Source organism: Nycticebus coucang, chromosome 2 (genome assembly GCF_027406575.1).
Source record: "Nycticebus coucang isolate mNycCou1 chromosome 2, mNycCou1.pri, whole genome shotgun sequence".
In the NCBI taxonomy this organism is placed as follows: Eukaryota; Metazoa; Chordata; class Mammalia; order Primates; family Lorisidae; genus Nycticebus; species Nycticebus coucang.
In genome coordinates, this window is record NC_069781.1 from 80,575,592 (window position 1) to 80,598,449 (window position 22,858).

The following is a 22,858-nucleotide window of genomic DNA, read 5'->3' on the forward strand; positions in this document are numbered from 1 at the left end:
CCCTAAATATATTATAATTTTTATTTTTATTTTTTTTTAATTGTTGGGGATTCATTGAGGGTACAATAAGCCAGGTTACACTGATTGCAATTGTTAGGTAAAGTCCCTCATGCAATCATGTCTTGCCCCCAGAAAGTGTGGCACACACCAAGGCCCCATCCCCCTCCCTCCGTCCCTTTTTCTGCTTTTCCTCCCGCCCATAACCTTAATTGTCATTAATTGTCCTCATATCAAATTTGAGTACATAGGTTTGAGATTTTAAATGACATGGGCAATGAGATGGAAGGTAGTAGAGCTGAGTGGGGAAGTGCTCGGGATCTGAAACCAGGACCAGGATTAAATTGATTGTCTTCAATTTCCTGGATATTTAGCTTTGGGCATGATTCTTTACCTCTCTGTGCTTATGCTTTCTCATCTCAAAAATGTACCTTATAAAGTTGTTAGGCAGGTTAAGCATGTATATATGAAGCCGTGGTACATAGTAGTGATACTAGTGTGGACCAGCACCCACAAGAGCTGAGATGGTTTTTAAGCAAGAAGGAATTCAAGCACAGGATCACAGGTGAGAGAGAATAATTCAGACAGAAAGTGCAGACAGAAGCACACAGATGTATTGAAAGCAAAGTATACCTTTTATTTTTATTTTATTTATTTATTTTTTTTTGTGGTTTTTGGCCAAGGCTGGGTTTGAACCCGCCACCTCTGGCATATGGGACTGGAGCCCTACTCCTTGAGCTACAGGCACCGCCCAAAGTATACCTTTTAGAAGGAAGCAAAAGAGTGGACTGATCCAGAAAGGGACAGTGCCACCACAGGGTTAGTCTGTCATTTTACACTAATCCATAATAATATGCTAAGTAGGAGCAGAATATTCATAGTTTTCTGGGAAATGGGTGGACAGTTTCTAGAACAAGGGAGCCTCCCCTTTCATGACCTTACAGGGTAACTTCCGGGAGTTGCTACAGCATTTTTGTAAGCTGTCACGGTGCTAGTGGGTGTGATGTTTACTATTTTAATGAGGGTAGTTCACTTAGGAGCACTGTTGCCTTAACTGTGCACATGGCCTCAAAGATGTTATGGTTAAAGTAAATATCTAAAGCGTTCCCCTTGATTACATTTATCTTAGCTAAGCATATTCACATTCTTGTGGCTTTCTTAGCCTGCCCTAACTGCCTGCAGGGTATCTGACTTCTGTCTCCATAATGCTAAACAAATACTAGCAAGTAGCTATTATTACAGTGCAAACCTGGAGTATGTGGGCAGCAGGAATTTCAGAAAGAAAGGAACAGGTAGCTGTATAGAGCATAATGAAGGCCAGGCCTGGGGCCTCGCTGCTTGCTTACCTGGACCCTAAGTGGTTCTCACCTGTTCTACAGGAGTTCCAACCTTGCTCCCATCAGGGCTGCAGGGTGGGGTCCGCATGGCCCTCTGCACAGTTGCCTTGCTGCCTGAGGTCATCCCCTTCCCCCTTGCCCAGAGGGATTGCCACAGCCACTTGGTGCTTATATTATTTTTCCTTAACTGCCTTTTCACATGCAGATGTGTCTCATTCTACCCTATTTCAGGCATATCGAGGTCAGGCACTGTTTTACATATTTCTTTTTATTCCCTACAACATCTAACACAGTATCTTGCATGTAGTACATGTTCAAAAACTGAATATTGTTAATAAAAGAGTGGGTTAAATTAATGATGATACCAGGTTTCTGAGCCTGTGGTGTCTATGATGAAAGAGTAAAGGACAAGGTGAGTCTCAATTAGCTTCAGAAGTCAATGGGCTCGGTTGTGAGGTGCTGTGGGGCTGCGGAGTTCATGGGGTAGGTTCCGAGGGCCCTAAGGCAGAAGTCTGATCTTGACGCAATTACCTTTAAGTTGCCTGAATCACAATGTCTCTCCATAGATAATTTCGGTTGCATTGGACCTGATGTGTCTCTCTTCACTTGAAGTTGAGCACAGATGAAATTGTTGGTTTGTGTTTGGAGGATATGCCTTACCAAAACTTAGGCTTTTTTGGGTGTGCAAGGTAGTGGGAGTGGGGTGGTGCCATATGCATTTTTCCAAAGTAGATATTGTGAAATTACAAATACAGAGAGTGGCAAAAATATGTGTACAAATTTTAAGAAAAGAAAGAAATCTGAATTAAAAATTGTAACATTCAAGTCACATTTAACTTCTGCCATTACAACAGATGCAAGATACAACATATAAGATAACAAACATTACTGGTATATATTATCACAATTTTAATGTAGTTTTCCTTTCTTAAAATGTATACATTGGTTTTTACCACCCTCTGTATTTACTTTGTGTATGATAGGACTCCAGTGTAATTATGTGGCATCCATGAGATGCCTAATGAATTTCAGCAAAAGATGTAATGCCTGTGGCTGCCTGGGGTTTTCTTTCTTTTCCTAGTGATAACCTTTTTTATTTTTTTTAAATTGAGACAGAGTCTTACTTTGTCACGCTTGGTAGAGTGCCGTGGCGTAGTGATAACCTTTTGGTGCAGCCTGTGCGGGAAATTGCCCATGCTTTGGTGACTCTAAATAAACATAGGGGCTGGAAGATGTCCTTAACTACAGAGTTGGGCTTGGAAATCAGCACAGAGGTGCAGGAGAGAATGAGTTCCCTCTGCTCTTTCTAATTTCCTCCTTCCTTCCTCATACTGATGCTCCCACTTTCTAAACTATCCCTAAAACCCATACCGGGAGAGGAAGTGGAGAATATTCTGGAAATGCTCTTCATTCCTTCAGCAGATGTGGAGTATTTCATCAACCAAAGGAGTTTTAGACTGGGATAAAAAGACTACTATCAGCCTGACACTGTTTGCTTTGCATGTAATGGTTATAAATCAGAGTGGACATTTAAAAAACATTAATTAGCTTTGCAGGGAAAAATGAAAACCAAAGTACAATGTTTCATTTCTCTAGACTCAAGAGGGAATTTTAATGACCCAGATGAAGCCAGCAATTGAATAAATCAACCCATTAGGCAGAAGATACGTCTCATCATAGGAGCAATCCAGCCATGTGGTGATGGTCAATGGACAAGAGTTGGCTGATAGAAATTAGCCATGAGCAAAGCCTAAACATCAATGCCATGCCATTTTCACCTCAAATGCCCGGGAAACGTTGCCTTGTTTTGTTGATATTGCTGTTAAGGAAAAAGATAATCATGAATCTGGATAGCCTTCCTCTTAATATTAACCATCTGCCCGAGCGTAACCTGCTAATTTCCTGGCTGACATTTGACTGTTGTGGCTCTTTCCTTTCATAGTGATTATGAAAAATCCCTAATGGTAACTGGTGCTCACTAACGTAACATGAAACAGCCATTTGGAGGCTGGCTTCCAAGGTCCTCTTCAACTAAAACTCCTCTTCTCCCCAAATTCCTTACATTCAAATGTTAAGATTGCAAGAGGGTGGCCACGCAAACCCACGTTCCTTATGAAAACCTCCCCAGTGAAATCTGTTTTGGAGATATTTTAGAAGGTTAGAAGGAAGCATTGAGCAAAAGCATGCAAGGCCAAGGTCGACTAACTCTAATTGAAGGAAAAAGGGGAATTAAGCCTGTTTTGCAGGGTCCCCCCAGGAGCAAAGAGGAGTTGTTCTTCTACTAACCGTTAGCAGCTGTTCAAATAGACTTGCTAACCTCAATTGTCTTAACCAGAAGTGCCTGAAAAATAATGTTTAAAAGAAGTGACAGGCTGCTGTCTCTAAATTTGAAAGATTATGCAGTAAAAGTTAAATTAGAAAAATGGGAGAGTCCCAATGATACCCTGCACACTTTAGCTACTTTTCTCAAACTTTGATTTTTTGTTTGGTCTACTTATTATCTGTAGGGGGATATTGCCATTTGAGAGAGTAGCTCTGACTGCCAGCTCAAGTGTGTGCTTCGTGGGTGATAATGGAGGAGGATTTAGGAGAGTTTGGAGTGGTACTCATACCTAGGCACACCCTCAGAGTCTTCTCCTCAGGCTGAAATCTGACTGAGCCTTAAATCATCAAATGGAAGGGAAGAGTTAATTTTCACTGAGCCTTGATTCAATGAGATGCCTGGTGAGATTTCTTGTTCTGTGGTTCCCAAAACACAGGGATAGGTTGAATTTACCCTTACTTATCAATCAATATTTTTTATTTTCCTATGGCCTTTTCTACTAATTAGTTCAAAGTGCTCCGTTGAAGCTTTCTTGGGATGGAATTTCTGTTGCGTCTACCTTGGTATTTTTCCAGTCTTTACTATTTCTGCTGCAGGCGTTCAATTCCCCTTGACCCGGGAAAGGATATCATGAACATCTAAAACCCCAATGCATAGAGGAGCAAATGTAAGCAGAGGAAATGGAGTGACTGACTTCATCTCTCACTTGGAGGGCTATGACCTCTTGGAGAAGAATGTGAAAGCCAAGAGTCGAAAGGAGGGAAAGACACAGCTTGTGCTGGAATTCCAGACTCCCTGCAACTGCTGGGTGATGTAGGGGTTGCTCTCAAAGGCGGAGACCTGCTCTGTTCCAAGTTCTCTGGCTTTTATCCTCAAATGTTAGCCATAATTTCAGGGTGGTTGAAAAGGATGCCATGTTATTGGGATTTACATTGCACGGCTTAAAAAATGTTTCCCTTTCACTTGGCTCTGAGCAATATGTTTCTCCTCTTTACCTTTTCCTCCTGCAGAGATAAAATGCTCTATAAGGAGTTAATGGTTTTATAGCCATGCAGCTGGCAGCAGTAGATCACAGAGCTCAGTACAGAAATCCAATTATTTCCTTTGTCTGAGATGAAAACCTATACTTTGGGAGTGGGCGAAGGGTCTTTGCTATAGGGCTGCATGATTTAGATTTTGTTCTAGGAAGGACAGGTTCTCTGATGTGGCTCAGCTCCTGGGTCACAAAAGCTTGCCTTTCTCCTGCTTGTTGTTGGCCACCTGAACACACTTGGGATCGGGAAATAAGACAAAATTTATTCTAGGTTTCTGGCTACTTTGGGGCATGGAATATGAGGTTAAACTCGTAAACTAGCATGAAATATCCTAGGCTAATGATGCTGATAATTCCAAGCACTTACTATCAATGAGGGAGACATTTTGGTAGTAATTTGAATAAAGAAGCTGCTGCTGAGACCTTGGAGACCAAACGTAGAAAGAAATCTATAAAAGCACAGAGAGATAAGATAGATAATAGCTAATCCTCCCTCTAGGGCATCTCATTGGCTTAGAGCAGGTAAGAGAATTTCCGATTCCAAACCAAAGAGAATGTTTTGGTCTCATTTTTTTAAAGTAACCATTGCATAACACAAAAAGATTAGACATAGATAATGCCACAGTTATCATAAACCCCTCTGTTGCTTAATATTCTCACCCATCCCCCATTCATTTTGTCCCAGTAATCTTGTGGAAAGGTATGGTTAGTGGTAATGTACATGAATGTGTTTTCCCCATAATAATTCTGCAAAGGTAAAAAAAGAGAACAATAGGTAGAATGATGGGAAGGAAGTTGGACTTGGGTTATGGAGGAAGTAGAATTCATCAGCTGTGCCTTTCAGGATGCTTGGTCACAAGGGACAGAGATGAGCTTTACAGTGACATTGCAGGGCTGAGCCTATTGTAGACTCAGTAGGAGCCTCTAGGAAATACACCACAGTGGGGAAGCAAAGCTTTTCTCTGAGGGCCACTGTTAGTTGGACCTTTGAATGCTAGCATGTCCTTACTCTAGCCTAGAGGTACGAAAGGGATTCTCACTGTACATGGGATACACTGACCTCTGAACTCAGCCCCATCTCTGGGAAGGTCTAGGATCCACCTGTTCACATGCATCCTTTTCTGACATATGTCATTTGCACTGCTTGTTGGCTGGCTTGGGGGTAAGCCAAAATGAAACATTCTAAAACCTCCTCCAAGTCATCATTCTTTTCAATTCTGAAACTCGGACCATTTCTTTGTGGTCTGACATAGCTAACCAATTTAAGCCCAGCAATACTGAATTAAAAGAATACAGGATACTTTAGGGAATAAAAGGTAATGCTGAGCAATAAGACCCCAACAGACAGGAGTCTAGCTTTATTTGGTTTATTCCTACAGGAGGCAGGAATAAACACACATTCTTTTGGGAATGCCATGAACAGGACTGCTTTCAATCATTTTCCCAAACTGGCGTCCTTCCTCTGAAGATGCAATTTCCTAAGGGAGAGAATCTGATTGGCCTAGCTCAAGTCACATGGCCACGGTCCCACCCAAACACTTTCAATAAAGCAGGGGTGAGAGAAGGAGGGAGTGGGTGGGAGAAAGGAAGAGCAGGGAGAGGGAAGGGGGGGGTGTCTCGGTATGTGACACACCTTATGGGGGCAAGACACAATTGTAAGAGGGGCTTTACCTAACAAATGCAATCAGTGTAACCTGGTTTCTTGTAACCTCAATGAATCCCCAACAATAAATAAATAAATAAATAAATAAGAAGGAGGAAGAAGGGAAGGCAGATTGATCCAGTGAAAACATCAGCTGATCTTTTCTGGGTAAGACTCTCAGTAGAAGAGTTATGATCTCCTGATATTGCAGCTTCAAATCTTCCTCTGCCTTTGGAGAAGACAGTGAGAAAATGATTAACCAAAACCTGTCCATATGTCATATCTCATTTCTGAGGGAACTCTATGCCTATTAGCAAGTGAAGGAGCTTCAGAGTAATTCAATATGAAAACGAGTACTGAGCACCACATGGTGCAAACACGGCAGTGCCACAGTTTGAACAGAAAGTCTGTATTTTGGCACCTAGAAGGAAATGCACCTCCTGGATCTGAGCATAAGAAGCTGATACAATTCCAGGTCTTGTTACATAGAATGACATCTACCCCGATGAACCAGAAGGCAGAAGCTGCTGGGATTGCAGGAGGAAGAATCACAGTAGGGCTGACATCTTGGCACTCTGTAGCCCAGGCATGGAAGCCTTGAAAAGCTTTCAAGTAGAGGGAACTCAGATGCTATGCTCCTGTAGGATGAAATTCTATATCAATCAGAGTCAAAGCATCCAGAAGCATCTCTCCAACCCCCAACCACTTCCCTATGCAAGGTAGTCTCATTCTGAGTTCTGCATCTCCGACCATGTGCCTTCTTCCCACTCTCTGAGGGGCCAAGGACTCTCTCCCTGCACAACCCTATCAGAATCTCTTCTCAGGAAGGGATGCGAGAAATTCATTCACACAAACAGTAAGCAAGAGCCAATATTTGTGTAACACTTTATATACTTCCTAATCTTATGTCTTTGAATTTCTGCAATGAGCCCAGAACTGGAATGCTCCTTTCCACTTCCTATCACCTCTCCTTCTCTGTCCTCTCTGCTGCAGGAGACTGACTTCTTGAGCCATTCCAATGGGCTTCCTTGCCGCTGGGTTTTTGCTTGGCTCTGGCCATTAGGAGGCACCTTTAGGTGGGTGAGAGATGATCAATATGAGGGTGATCAAAGTGTTTTCCCATTGCACTACCCCGTATGCCAGGAGTTACTAGTAACTGTTCCTCTTGGAAGGCCACCGGTCCTGCTGTATGACCCTTTCCTATAGCTAAGCTACAGCCCATGTTCCTTCTCCAAGTTCCTTCAGACCTAGAAGTGATGAAAGGCTCTCACTATAACCAATCCCAGAGAGCTTCAGTGTGTCTTGTTGATTTCTCATAACCTGTGTACACCTTCGTAAAATCCCTCCTCAATCACCTTGTTTGAATATATACATTTGCTATGCGACTCTTCCTTTTAGAGCTGATTATTATTGTCTCTATTTTATAGATAAGAAAACTGGCCCAATAGTGTGTTGAAATTCACTGGTCACTCTAGGCTTGAACCCAGATTGTCCATCTATAAATCTCAGGCTCTGTTAACTCAATCTACCCCCTTATTTTCATGTTAAGGAGAGATCACAACCTCCAGCGAATGTCTTACACTCTGGCCTTTCAGCACTTACCAAGAGTGTGGACACAGCTTTGGAAGAGTGACCCCTTCTTCTTCCCACAAGAGTAGGTACAATTCTGTCTTACCTGTCAAATGTGATCTGGGTCTTCGTTTTCAATTTTTGAAGATTCCTTCTTTGGTTAAAAAGAATTGCTCTGAATCCCCTCTTTTCCCTGAAAAATACCTCCTGAGACTTTGATATTTGTAATTCTATTAAGTAGAACTCTTAAACATAATTATTGGAAAAGAACCTTAATAAAATCTGACTCAAGGCAAGTCCTGAAATACAAGATCAGAGAAGAACCTAATTAGCTATTTTTTTTTTCCTCACTCTAGGAGCGACAAAGCACATTAGCACTGGAAATGGCCTTAGAGATTATTCAGGCTCTTAACCTCATTTTGGGTAACATAGACCTTCTTCAATTTTGAAAAAGCCATGAACCCTTTCCTAAGAAAATTATGTTTTCTGTCCTGCTTATTGTCTCTCTCTCTCTTTCACTCACACACTCACACACTCTTACCTATAATTTTTTTTTTTGATTAATTGTCATCTTCAAGACCGCTTATGGGCCCCTAGATGAATGCCCCTCCTTCTAGGCTAATCTGTTTGACTTGGAGATAGGGAATCTCATACCCAGTCAGGTAAAATGACTTTTTGTCCGGTGGTTGTTGGTACATCAATCAGGTTGGGCTAAGTTATGCTGCCATAGTGAAAAACAATAATCTCAATAGTTTAAAACAATAGTTTTTGGGGTTTTTTGCACTTTCCTCATTCATGTGGTTTCTACAGTGGTTTGGCTGGGGGCCCTGATTTATCATTTTTACTCAGTGATGCAGGGTGACAGAAAAATGTCCTTTAGAAGGGTGGTGCCTGTGGCTCAAGGAGTAGGGCGCTGGCCCCATATACCAGGGGGTGGGGGGGAGCTGGTGGGTTCAGGCCCAGCCCCCAGCCAAAACTGCAAAAAAGAAAAAAAAGTAAGTCCTCTAGAACATCATCTGTTATCCTGTCAGAAGAAGAGAAAGCATGGAAAACCATGCCCTGATTCTTAAAGCTTCTGCCTGAAAGTCACATAGCACTCTCGGTCAGTCATACTTGATTGGGCAAAGCAAATCATCATATGGTTGAGCCTGGCCTCTGGGGTGGTAGAGAAACAATTGGTGGATATCACAAATGACTAAGAAAGCTGAAAAGCCAGGGTAGAACCAAGACATTATTATTTTTCTGTCCAAGTCTCTCTGCTCTTCCAAGGCAATCTAATTCATCTGGATGCATCTACAGATTTGTCATCCACTTAGGAGGGCTATGTTTCTGATGAAATTGAGCCTAAGTTGGAGGCTTCTGCTTCTTTTATTTGTAAATGCTGATTTTCTGGCACAGTTCATTTAAGATGCTATCTCAAGGGAAGAGGCCTGTCTCATAAGGAGGTGGGTCATTATTGATTTTATGCAACACTCGTTTTTCAAATTATAATCTTTTCTTTTTATTGTATGGATTGGCATATGTGTCTTTGTTTCTAATACTCATTTATTGGCCTAATGCTCATTTTATTTTCAGCTTGGGACCCAGTGGTGTTGCCAACGCAAACATAGGCGCCTCTGCATTTTTCTTACTTTAGCAATTGGTGATAGTTGTGGCTCTGTTTTTATTTTCAATTGTTTGTTCATTCCCCAGTTTATTGAATACTTACTTGCTTTGCTGGTAGTAAGGGTTAAATTACAAAATTTATACAACCTGGCAGAGAGTATATCCTCAAAATCATTAGCTGGAGTGTGTGTATGTGTGTGTGTGTTTACTTTTTTATTTTGAAATCAATATAAGATAATGATTAAAAGTACATCGCTGTGGAATCTCCCAGGCTGTCTTAGCATCTTGATGCCTCTACTTACATGAAGGAGTAAAATTTTATACAATTTTATTAGCCTTTCTGTGCCTCAGTTTTCTTATCTCTTAGGTAGGGTTGATAATACCAAACTCCTGGGCTGCGGTGAGGATTAATTGAAATCATACGTGCAAAACATCCACCACCGATATAGTTTGGAAAAGCCCTTGATAAAATTAACTAGTTCTGGCTCATTAGCATGCATATTGGAAAATAGCAAACTTCAGCTCTGATTAGTGTGAATTTGGGCAAGTTGCTTCCAGCTCAGAACTATAGTCTCTTCCTCGGTAATACGGTAATGTGGTAATGCTCCTCACCTTGCAAGGTCTTTGGAAAGATCTCATAGGGAATCCGACTATAATACTACAATGTCTCACACAGTGCATGCTGAGTTAGAAACAGTCAATACAGATTAGTTCTTCCAGCATGTTGTGGGACATATAGAGATATGGAGACAAAGGAAACAAGTCCTATTCCTTGCCTTTTAGGGGCTTAGAATCTAAGTGTGGTGCTAAGACATGTCCACAAATAAGTCTAGATAACCTGTGATGCTGAGTGCCATGAAAGAGCTACAACTAATGGGCTATGGAAGTTTGCATTAGGTGAGTTACTGTGAGAGGGTCCTCTGAGCTGGGCTGTTGGCTTTGGCTTCCAGGAAAAAAAAAAAAGTGCTCTTTACTAAAGAGACACACTTTAATTTACAGATACCACCTGTTTTCTTTTCTTTTTCTTTCCTCATCAACCCCTTCCTCACTCCCAGACTTGGGGATATTCTATTATGCACTCCTGGTAAATTTGTCCAGAAAGGAGAAATTCATCACCCTCACTGCCAGCCCACTTTGCTGACGCACTCTGTTTTCTGGTTGTGATATTTACAGCAACTCAGTTAAGATTTAATTTTCTATTATTGCCTGAACTTTGCAGCCCTCATTTTTCATTTGCTGTCTGAGATTCATTGCTCCAGCACCCTGGAACCACTGCTGGAAAGACTTACTTAACATTCAGAATCAATGAAAAACAGGAGAAACATTTTACCAGAGACAGGCCTCGAATGATGTGGGGTTTAGCTTTGATTATGCGCAATCATTTTATACTCTTCTTTCTGCTTCTGTGACCAACTGCTTTTCCTCACCTAATTAGCAAATAAGATGCTTTGGAGGTACCTGAGCCTGGGCGTTCTCTCCTGGAAATGTCACTATGCAGGGTCTCTCTGGGTGTTGTGATTGTTTCCCTTTAATCTTGGCCTCTGGACTCACTTGACATGGTGGGAAGCCTAATTTTTTTTTTCCTTCTCTCAAGCGTCTCACTAGACTTGCTGGATTACACAAAAACTTGTCTAAAGAGATCTCAGGCCTAGCAGACCTTTTCCCTGCCTCATTCTCTGTGAATTCATTTAGTTAGTGAGATGGGACTTTGATTAATGTATTTTTCTACTCCAGAGCTTATTGCTTCTTGCACAATCCCTTTTCCTTGACCTCATGCGTGTAAAGGATGGGGGTGGTTGGAGATTTTCTCATCCTGTCACCTCGTATCCTGCAGCCCTTCTACTGAGATATTAGTAGACTTATCTGGACCTGTGGCATTTTGATAATTGCCTGCTGTTCCCTAACACACACATCCAGGACACTGTGCTGGCAGCAACCACTTTGAACAATTCAACAACACCTTTCCAGCCACACTTCATTGGTGGAATGGAGAGATGGAAAAGGGATGGGCAATGAATCTTCCTTGAGATTTTGAATTTGATCTGAGAGATCAGAACCTTGTGCCAGTTGTTCAATAGAGGCTAGAGCCATTGATATGAAAGTGAGGGGAGTTGCTGGTTTCTTCAAAGTGGACCCAGTGTGTAGCAAGAAGAATCTGGAGCAGCACTGTGGAAAGGAAAGAGTGGAAATGTAGGTTTGAAGGGTCCCCAAGGCCCTTGCTGCAACTGCTCCTAAAGCTCAGTAGTGCCTGTCTTCCTGTGGAGTTGACTCTTCACTGGGTACCACAAGAGACCCTCAAAACCTTTCCAATTAGTCTCCTTATTGAGCAGGGGGGTGGGGAGGGGGAGAAGGTAATCAAAGAGTCCTAATTGGAACAGTGTTTTTCTTTATTGAGTTTTTCTTTATTTTGTGCTTCTAGTCATAGCTGACCAAGAGAGAGACTAGGTTATTATTCAGCACCCTTCTCACTATAAAGGAAAATGTTAAAACTTCAATATGCCTAGAAAAGAATCACCAAATATACCCAAAAGAATTGAAAGCAGGGTTTTGAAGAGATATTTGTATATCCATGCTTACAGTAATATTTTTCATAAGCAAAAGGTAGAAGCAACCCAAGCCTCCATCAATGAATGATTGATGGGTAAACAGAATATATTATGGAATATATGGAATGTTAGTAGGCCTTCAAAAGGAAGGAAATTCTGTTACGTGCTTAAACACAGCGAACCTTGATGACATTATGCTAAAGGAAATAATCTAGTTGCAAAAAGACAACTACTGTGTGATTCCACTCATGTGAGGTACCTAAAGTAGACCAATTCACAGAGACAGAAAGGAGAATGGCGGTTGCCAGGGGGTAGGGGAGGAAAAACGGAAAGTTATTATTTAATGGATATAGAGTTATAGCTTTGGCAGATGAAAAGTATTCTGAGATTGTTTGCACAACAGTGTACTTAACACGAACTATACTCTTAAAAATGATTAAGATGATAAAATTTGTTATGTATACTTTACTACAATTAAAACAAAAGCAGCCTCAAATTCCCTGAATACATCCTTCGTTTCCGGAATGTGGACAGAGGTAGTAGAATGAACCTGAACTATGAATGAGAGGACCACATTCTATTCCTGAAGTGTGACTTGTCCAAGATCATTTATTCTTTATACCTCGCATCACTCCTAAGTTCCTCGAATCCATCCGTGTAAGTATCTGCTATATAGGTTCTATGTCCTGCTCAAAACAAGGGGAACATGCAGGTGAATAAGATGTAGGCTGCGGCAGAAGCTTGCTCAAAGGAAGTAACCTGGGGATGTATCTGGAAAGATCAACCAAGGAGGAGTCACCAGCGTTGACAGTGAGGGATGGTGTTCCAGGCAGCGAGGCAGCATGCACAAGGGCCCAGAGGTGAAATGAGTTTGATTCTGAGAAACACTTTTGTTTTGAAGCCTGGGTAGCAGATGGGGGCAGATAAGAGGAAAGGGTCGTAGGAGATAGGACAGATAGGGAGGCTAGGCTGGACTGTGGCTGAGCTGTCTGTGGGTTGGAGGTAGGTAGGGTTTCCCTCTGTGTGTTCTGTGGACCGCCAGCCCCGTAGTAGGCTTATGGACAAATCATCTGGGAGATTATTTGGTATGTTGGGCACCCCATTAGCATACAAAAGGTTAGAATTCCTGCTACAAAAATCCTGATTGACTTTGTTTAACCCAACAGTTCCTAAATTTGTATGACGATGGAACTCTTTTTGTGTATTCTTTAGTAGCAAATCTACATTTTAAAAAAAAGCTTTGGAAAAATCTTTAGGTCTGGGATTGTGGAATACAAGGCCCATTTAATTTTGGCTTCATCTTTTAAAAGATGAGAGAGTCTTGTTGGAAGTGGTTTCCCACTCTGTATTTTCTTTTTTTTTCTTTTTTTAATTTTTATTAAATCATAGCTGTGTACATTAATATGATCATGGGGCACCATACACTTGGTTCATAGATCGTTTGACACTCTTTATTTTCAAGGCCTTGGTACCTCAGCTGCCTTCCTCCGCTGATATTCCTAAGTGGGGAGGTGCCACATCAGACAAGACCAAGGTGTGAGGGGCAGCTGGATTAGGCATCTGATACTGTTTGAATATTTGTCCCCTCCAAATCTCATGTTGAAATTTATCCCCAGTGTTGGAGGTGGGACTTGTAGGGCAGGGGTTGTGTGTGTCGTGGGGGCAGATCCTCCATGAATGGTTTGTCGCCCTCCCTGTAGTGATGAGTTGTTGCTATGTTAGTTCACATGAGATCTGGTTGTATAAAAGAGCGTGTCACCTACCTCACCCTCCCGCTTCTACGCTCACCCCGTGACACACCTGCTCCCTCCCCGCTTCCACCGTGAGTGGAGGGAAGCCCCATTTAGCCTTTATTAGAAGCATCTATTGTCTCCATGCTTTTGTAAAGCCTGCAGATGTGTTAGCCAAATAAACCTCTTTTCTTTATAAATTCGCCAGCCTCAGGTGTTTCCTATAGAGCAATGCAGATGGACTAAGACAGCATCTGTGTAAGTGTTCTGTCCCCAAAGAGTACCCTATTTTCTCTTACAGAAGCAGGACTCTGAGACATGGGTTTAAGTGCCAGTAATTTATTTGGGATGTGATCCCAGGAAATACTTGTGGAAGAATGAGAAAGCAAAACAGGGAAGATAAGGCAATCAATAATGATGTGTTATCAAGCCATTTACCCCGAAGGGCAACGAGTCCATTCTCTCTGAGGAGTTCTGGGAGGTAGAGCCAAATATGCACTTCTACGTTATTCTACCAGAGTGGCAAGGGACCCGGGGCACTTATCCTCTCACCCACCAGCTCCTGCCGGTGAGTGGGGAAGGCCTGCTCATTGTAATTCCCCAGCACTTCTGGGCCATGTCCCACAGGAGCAGAGCAGGCTCCAGGGCTAGAGAAAGTACTCAGAAGGAGGATACAAGGTGAGTCTCCGGAAGCCAGACTGCCAATATGGGCCAAGAAGATACACTGGGACTCTGAAGGTGTCTGCTCTAGTTTCAAAGCTAGAGAAGCTAGGGAGAAAATTCTTACTATTCTCATGTTTCCATTGTTTACAGTGAATGAAGACTCCTTCTGATAGGATGTCAAGTTTCTGTTTACTTACTACTTCAAGGCTCTAGAATTTTCCTGTAGTTCCCTCCTTTTTCACAATATCCAAATCATCTCAATTCCAATTATTTGCTGCTTTCACTGTCATGTTTACCTTTCCTATTCTAAGCTACCCATTTTTGACTTACCTATTTCTCCTAACCATATCTTGGTTCTTCTGAAGAGGTACCATTTTTTACCATCATGCTCTTTTGTTTTGGGCTAAGTCTTCTTCTGAATTGCCTTTAATTTTGTCTAGACAAAGGCTCATGATGCTTGTGTCTCTTGGCTAGTGAATAGGAGACAATTTGATGGGCCACTTTGAACTATGTCCCTAAATCTGTATTTCACTTTCCTCTCACCACCACCCCCAACCAAGCCTCTTGGACATCCCAATCTCAGGATTTATCCTTCCATCATCTACCAGCTCATGACTGGCTTTTATCAGTGTTTCATTTATTCATTAAACCAGGATTAATTGAGCACCTTCTATACACAAGGCAGTGCTGCAGACGGTCTGGGAGTCAGAGACGAAAGGTGAGGATTCCCTGGGGATACTGCATCCAAAGCACAAAATCTAGAATTAGACACTCAAGCCCAAGGCTCATCTCTGCCTTGGGCAATTCATTCTGCCTTTCCAAGACTCAGATAACTCATCTAGAAGATGAAGATAATTGTAACACCAATTTCGTGAGTATTAAAGGATAAAATGCACATATGACATTGAGTATAGTCCCTGACACATGTTAAATGATTAATTCACATGTAGAATTTTGTTTTGCTATTATTATTGTAAACTAGACATAGAAGCCACCCTGAAGCTATACTCTATCGAGATTGAGAAACACAGACTAGGAAAGTGCCAAGTGCCAGAAAGTAAAGAACATTCCATGGGAGTCAGGGGAGGAGCTGGGAGGAGGGAGGAGAGAGTGAGAGGAGAGTCTGAGGGCGGTTGACAGAGAGGTAGTGGTTGCCCTAGGGTGGCTGTGTTAGGGTAGGTAGAGCTAGGATGCTAATTGTATTTGCATATTTACTTATGTATACTGTATTATACACTAATATACCACATGCAGAAATATCTATACTTGACTGACCTGGAACAATATCCATTCATTATTTATTCAGTCATTAGATATTTATTGAGTGCCCTCCATAAGAAGGTTACTGTTCCAGATGCTAAGAAAATAGCAATGCACAAGCAAAGTCCCAGCCTTCATCAGACTTACATTCCAGGGAGTGATGTTCACAATTGTTAAGAATAACAATACTCAGAAATAGCATGACATACAATGTGATCTTATTTTTAACATTTATGGACATACAAATACACATAGAAAAATGACATCATGTAGGTATAGTTAGGTATTAAGAGAGCTAGAGCAACAGGAACGTGGAGAGAGAGATCCATAAGTATGAACAGTGATTATATTTTAGTAATGGAATTATATTTTCTCTTTTCCATTTATCTGTATTTTCCAAATTTGGGGGCAATAAACTTGTGCTTTATGCATAATGTTAAAAAGCTGTGTGAAGGGTGGTGCCTGTGGCTAAGTGAGTAAGGCGCCAGCCCCATATACCGAGGGTGGCGGGTTCAAACCCAGCCCCGGCTGAACTGCAACCAAAAAATAGCCGGGCGTTGTGGCGGGCGCCTGTAATCCCAGCTGCTTGGGAGGCTGAGGCAGGAGAATCGCGGAAGCCCAAGAGCTAGAGGTTGCTGTGAGTCCTGTGTACATCATGGCACTCTACTGAAGGCGGTAAGGTGAGACTCTGTCTCTACAAAAAAAAAAAAAAAAAAGCTGTGTGAAATATGGTGTCATTAAGCAACTAAGTTTTGCCAGTAGAACTTAACAGAAATTGCAAAAAGCCCTCACCTGCTTTCCTTATTCCCCTCTCCTAAAACAGCAGCCACATCTCTAACTCTGCAGCCTCTTGACATTCAACTCCTACCCCTACAGCTGCTACCAACTCCATCATTTGTGGTCCCTGAATCCTTTTATTTGATAAAATAAACCCTGGCAGGAGTGCTTTTCCTAAAGAACACTGCTCAAAATATGAAGCTTTGGACTTTTAGAGGAAAAAATACTCTGCAAATGCAACTGATTCCTGTTTGTTTTATAGGTTGCTATTAAGTATGTAGAAGATGTTCAAATCAGCTCTGTAGAAAGTAGCCCAGTTTATAATGTAAAAGCAAAACCCAACCCAACTTAGCATCCATTCGAGGGCAAGGGTTTCCCACTTGCAAGAGGCTTTCTGGTATAAAAGCACAGCGCTTTCTCCAGGCCCCCCAATGCACAAAGGAAGGGCCGACTCACTAGCTGGCAGCCAAGAGCCTTAGCCATTGGGTGCTCTGGCAAAGCCACATTCTAGGCTGAGGCTCAGGAAAAGTTTGTTGGTCATGGCATCACTTCTGGCAAACACAAATACATCTTTTTTCCACAGAGGTCCCAGTTTGCTTGGTGTGACCTGGTTTCTCTGGCAAAGCTAGTTCACATTGCTCCAGCTTTCCAGAACTGCCTGCCTCTTGCAAATAGGCTGGGTGTGGTGATTTCAATAGGCTCACAGTTGAGAATGTGATATTTTCACATTTCCTTTCATTTATTTTCTCTTTGGTTTCCTAACCCCATCATTTCTGCCTTTTCTTCTTCATTTGAATGCTGGAAAATTTAACTGCAATTTTTCAGGGTTGCAAGCATTTATTTCGTAAGTACTTTTTTATCCTGACTGGTCACTGGTCATTCTGGACCCTGCTGTCATTTTGAGTACAAAGTAAGCAATTTGCCTATGTAACTTTTTTTAAGATGAAGGTCTAGTGGCAGTGGATATAATTTAAAAAACAATTTGTATGGATTTAGAGGAAAAGAGAATGAGTTATTTGTACTTTGAAATGAATGTGCAGAGATATGATTACAATAAAAACCCCTCACAGTTAAAAACAAAATAAAACAAAACACATTCCTCATCAAGAAAGCCATTTATATGATTGTTTCACTTTGTTACTTAAAAGTCTTTGAAGTTTTCTGTTGGTCTTAGGATGAGATTGAAGGGCATTAAACTGGCCTCTAAGACCTGGCCCCTATTTTTTCTGGAACCACAACCTTCCCATTCTAACCAAAACATAATCCATGTCTTTCATTTCCTCTAGAGTACTGAAGTCTTTCATCTCTGGATCTTCATGTGGTACTTTTTTCTTCCTGGGACCCTCGCCCCATTCCTCTTGGTCTGGATAACTCTGGGTACTTATTTGCAGGGTCTCAGCTCTCAGGTGTCTTCCTCTGAGGAGTTTCTTAGATCTGCTTAGTCAAGGTGAAGGGCCCCTCCTCTGTGTCATCAGAGCAGGTCATCGGCTGCTCACCTTTGTCTCCTCCCCTAGTCTGTAAAATTGCTCAGAAAAGTAGGGACTACATCTTTCTGTTATAGTTTTATCCCTTGAATCTTGCACAGTGCCTAACTGGCACATAGGAGGTAAATATTTCTTAACCGAATGGATACATTGGAATAATTCGTTGAGAGCAACAGTCGGGATTTAAGTGATTTTGTGGGTCTTATGCTGCCATTTACTTGGATGCCTGAATTATCCAATTGATTCAGAGTGAACAAATGTTACTGAACATTGATATGCGCCAGCTGCTTCCACATACACTATTTCAAATTTATCTTTTCCTTAGCTTTCTACTTTCCAGCTAAGAACATTCAGGTTCATTGAGGCTGAACAACTTGATCATGAAAACCCATGAGTAGAAAGAACTCTGAGCTTTGCAGACCTAACTCATTGTTCTTGGCCCTATATCAGGGTGTTGCCTCTTTAAACATTTGACTGTTATCCTCTGTTGTCACAGACATTCTCTAGGCCTGTGATTTTCAACTGGTGTGCCCTGAGAGGATCTTAGGTGCGCCATGAAAAGTTTAAAGATCATTCATTAAATTATTTTTGAAAGAAGTTTAAAGCACAATAAATAAATTATACTTTTTACTCTGTTTTTGATCAACATAATTTAAGTGTGCCATGGAAGTTTAACTGTAGGTTCAATTGTTCCATGAGATAAAAATGTTTGGAAAAAACTCTGCTCTAGGCTATCCTATTAGAACATAGGAACCCTCAAATCACCTACATAAAAGGTACAATTGGGACAGAAATCAAAATGAATTCCTGGAGGACTGGGAAAGGAAGCTCTGGTCTGGGAATCCATCTTTCCTGGGGTTTTGTTTTTCCTGTGTGACACTGGGCAAGTCACTTAGACTGTCTGATCCTTAGCTTTCTCATCTCTACAATGAGTGGGAATAATTGGATATTTTTTTAGAGGGTCTCCCGTGTTAAATTCAATGATCCTTGCAAGCTGGTATAAGGCATAAGAATTGCACAATGATTATTGCTCTGAATATCATTAAGTCTACCTGAGAGATTTCATCTCTCAGGGGTTATTCTAAAATTGCATTCTGAAAGTAAGATGTAAAAAGAATAAACACAATTTCATATCACCCTCTTATCTACTTTTTTGTCCGTACACAGGTAACAGGACAGTAACCATGGAATCAAGAAGGGAAATGAATGAGAAGAATGACTCTCTGGCAATATGCCACCTTTTCACTGGCTGTCATTATTGGCCTTTGAATAAACCCCAGGGAAAGTTGGTCCTCTTCTGCACACCTTCACATAATCATAGAACAGACTCCTAATTGACACTTATTTTTATGAAAATTGTTGGTAGCTCTGCTTCTCTTGAAACTATCTTATGTACTTAAGCAATTAGCAATCATATTTCACTTCTTACCGCTGCAAAAGCAAATCTGAAATGTAAAAATGCAAATTGTAAGAAATGAAAATAGATCGTAAGTTGTTTGCATGTAAGTTGATTTTCATGAACAACCGTATTAGTAATGATTTTTAGAGGTGCTAAAATAAATACAATAATTATATTAACCATATGTGAACTTAGTAAAAATACAGGAAAACTGTCAATTTGAATGACAGCATGAGAGATAGAGGAAAGAGAAAGAGAGAGAGAGTGATATAATTTTGATGTTAATGTAGGTAAAAACAAGGAATAGTACAAAGTAAATTGTGAAATATTTTAATATGTAACTTCAAAACCTTACTGTTATCATAGAATGTATATCAGTGAATACCTTAAAACTCCCTTTGTAAATTGAAGTTGTAGAAAAGGAAACAAAAAAGAAATTAGAATCAACAAGAGGTTATACTTGAGTATTATCCTGGATAAAAGAGGAACCATTGCAAAATGATAAAAAATTAAATAGAAAATGAGGATATTTATTTTTCCTGTTTTCTCTCTTTGTGTGAGTTTGAAACTATATCAATAGTTTCAATTTTTCCTGTATCAATTTAGGCAAATCACACCACATCTATGAAGAGAAACTTTGCTGTGCCTGGAATTAATGTTTTATAAAAAGAGTTAAACCTTAGTAATGCTAAGAAAATGCTGGAAATGTCCTACCATGAGTGACACTACAGAGTACAGCCCTAGTCCAAGTTAAATACATTTTAGAAATAGATGTCCACTTTTCATGGAGAAAATGATGCATTTGGTCTCCATATTGGATCAACTTCCTCTATTAAACTAGGATTTTTTTTCTATGAAAGTGGTTTGATCATTGACCCTATGATTTGGGCACATGAAGACCAAACCCTGCAGAACATAGATGCAAAACTTCCTGATGACCCTAACTTGAGTGGTAAAATGTAGAACATTATACTTTAATAGATTTAGAATCAAGAGATATAATATTTCTGGCAGGGCTTTTGAAGTATTGAGAGATCTGGTGGGAAAATGAATCTGTTTTCTTTTTTAGAACTGCTGCACACTTTTGAGAAGTTATTTAAGAACTGCCATAGTTTCTTTGTTGACAAAAAATCAATCATAACATTCTAGAGTTTTATAGCACCTTTCTCCAAAGAACTTAGTGTACTCCAGTGAGAAATCCTATTTTTCTTGTTCATAAAATTGCTAATTTGATCTGTCTCAGTGACAGTGTAAAAACATGTATCACCTATGGACCATAGAGAGTTTATTTCATCTGTTAAACTCAGGAGGAAACAAGGAATGAGGTGAGCTTCAGTGAAGAGAAACTTGACTTGAGTTTTAAAACAATAGCAATAACAGTAATGTAGATTTAGGGAACAGGGTTCATTTTGAGCTTTGCTATGGTCTGAATGTTTATGTGCCCCCAAATTCATGTGTTGAAATCCTAACCCCCAAGGTGATAGTATTAAGGGGAGATTCAGTTATGAGGGTGGATAGTGTCTGAGAGGGGATTCAGTTATGAGGGTGGAGATTAGTGCCCTTATCAAAAAGAGGTGCTTTGTCCCTTTCATCATGTGAGGGCACAGTGAGAAGGAACTGTCTGTGAACCAGGAAATGGGCCCTCACCAGACACCAAATCTGCAGCCATCTTGATCTTGGACTTTCCAACCTCCAGAACCATGAAAAATAAATTTCTATTGTTTATTAGCCACCCAGTCTACAGTATTTTCTTATAGCAGCCTGAACATATAACACAAGCTTGTACCAGATGTTTGGAGTGAACCAGGTGTTGCATAATGACCTTTATGGAACTTTAGCATGAGCTACGAGAGCCAGACAAAATAGTAAGCTGAGAGAAAAAGATGATGAGCAATAAGAAAATGGTTCAGAGCAGAAGAAAATGGGGCTGAGCTCTGTGGGTCAGAGGAAAGAATGAGATGGAGGGGAGGTATATGAGAAAACACAAATGATATGAAAGTTATGGTGAGAGATTGCTAGGGAATAAATAGAAGGCTGGAGTAGAGGGACATAGTAAATTGGAGGGTAATCATTATTAGATGGCACACTTAACTAATTGACTGGCTGTCAAACATGCATTCCTGGAAAGTTGTGTGAAAATGTTGTTATCATAAAGTAAAAACTTATCTATTATTAGTTATGTAAAAGAGATGTATGCCTGCAAGGGAAAGGATACTTTGTAACACAAATACCAATCCCCTAAATCATTTCTTTTAAAATTCAAGATTCGTGACTAGGTTGAGTTTTCTGAAATCCATGGAGCAATGAAATCAAGCATTCAATCAGGCAGTTGAGAGAGAAATACACGGAGTTTTAGTTGGGGTGTGGCATCAGGAAAGGACAGAACGTTCCCAACTAAAAGAGGCCCTTGTGATTATCTTAATTCAACTCTTTGTTTGTTCTCCAGATGAGAAAACTAGAGATTAAATGCTTCGCTCAAGGTTAAGCAGTGGGTCCCTGAGAGCTTACCAAAGGTTGAGTGATTTGTTCATGGTCTTCAACTGGCTGGCTGAAAAATGAGTACTAGAACCCAGTAGCCCTCCTTCACACCAAGGCTCATTCTCTGCATGTCACTGTCACTCAGGCTGATGGTTCACTGTGTCTACGGAGAGAAAGGAGCCACGGTGCAGCTGCACACTTTCATTTGCTAGGGCCCTTTCCAGCTTCAAAATTCTAAGGTTCTATATCGTCACTGAATTGTCTGTTTTTTAAGACTGTTGCCAAAAGGATTCATTTTAAGATCAGGAGGCAGCCAAAAAAGAAAAGAAAAAGAAGTAACTGTTACTGGCCCCCAAATGACCAAGGAAAGTAATATATTTTATAGAAGGAGATAGATAATGTTAAAAGAATACATTTATCTTCCAGAAAGCAATAAAGCTTTAAAACTGAATGTACCAAAAGAAAAAATAAAACCCAGCAACTCAGTTTCTCGTCTGTTCTTTCCGAATCTATCAAATATGTCACCTTGACTTGGTCCAAGTTTCATGGATACCAGGAAACCACAAGTGTGATGTTTGTGGAGATGCCAAACACCTCCAAACACACATCATTTTGTTCCAGCTATCTCTTCTTTGCACTCCATTTAACTTAGCTTCTTTTATTTCCTTTTATTATTATTATTATTATTATTATTATTAAATCATAGCTGTGTGCATTAATGCGATCATGGGGCACCATACACTGGTTTTATAGACCATTTGACATATTTTCATCACACTGGTTAACATAGCCTTCCAGGCATTTTCTTAGTTATTATGTTAAGACATTTATATTCTACATTTACTAAGTTTCACATGTACCCTTGTAAGAAGCACCGTAGGTGCGATCCCACCAATCACCCTCCCTCCGCCCATCCTCCCTTCCCTCTCCCCCTTCCCTATATTCTTAGGTTATAACTGGGTTATAGCTTTCATATGAAAGCCATAAATTAGTTTCATAGTAGGGCTAAGTACAT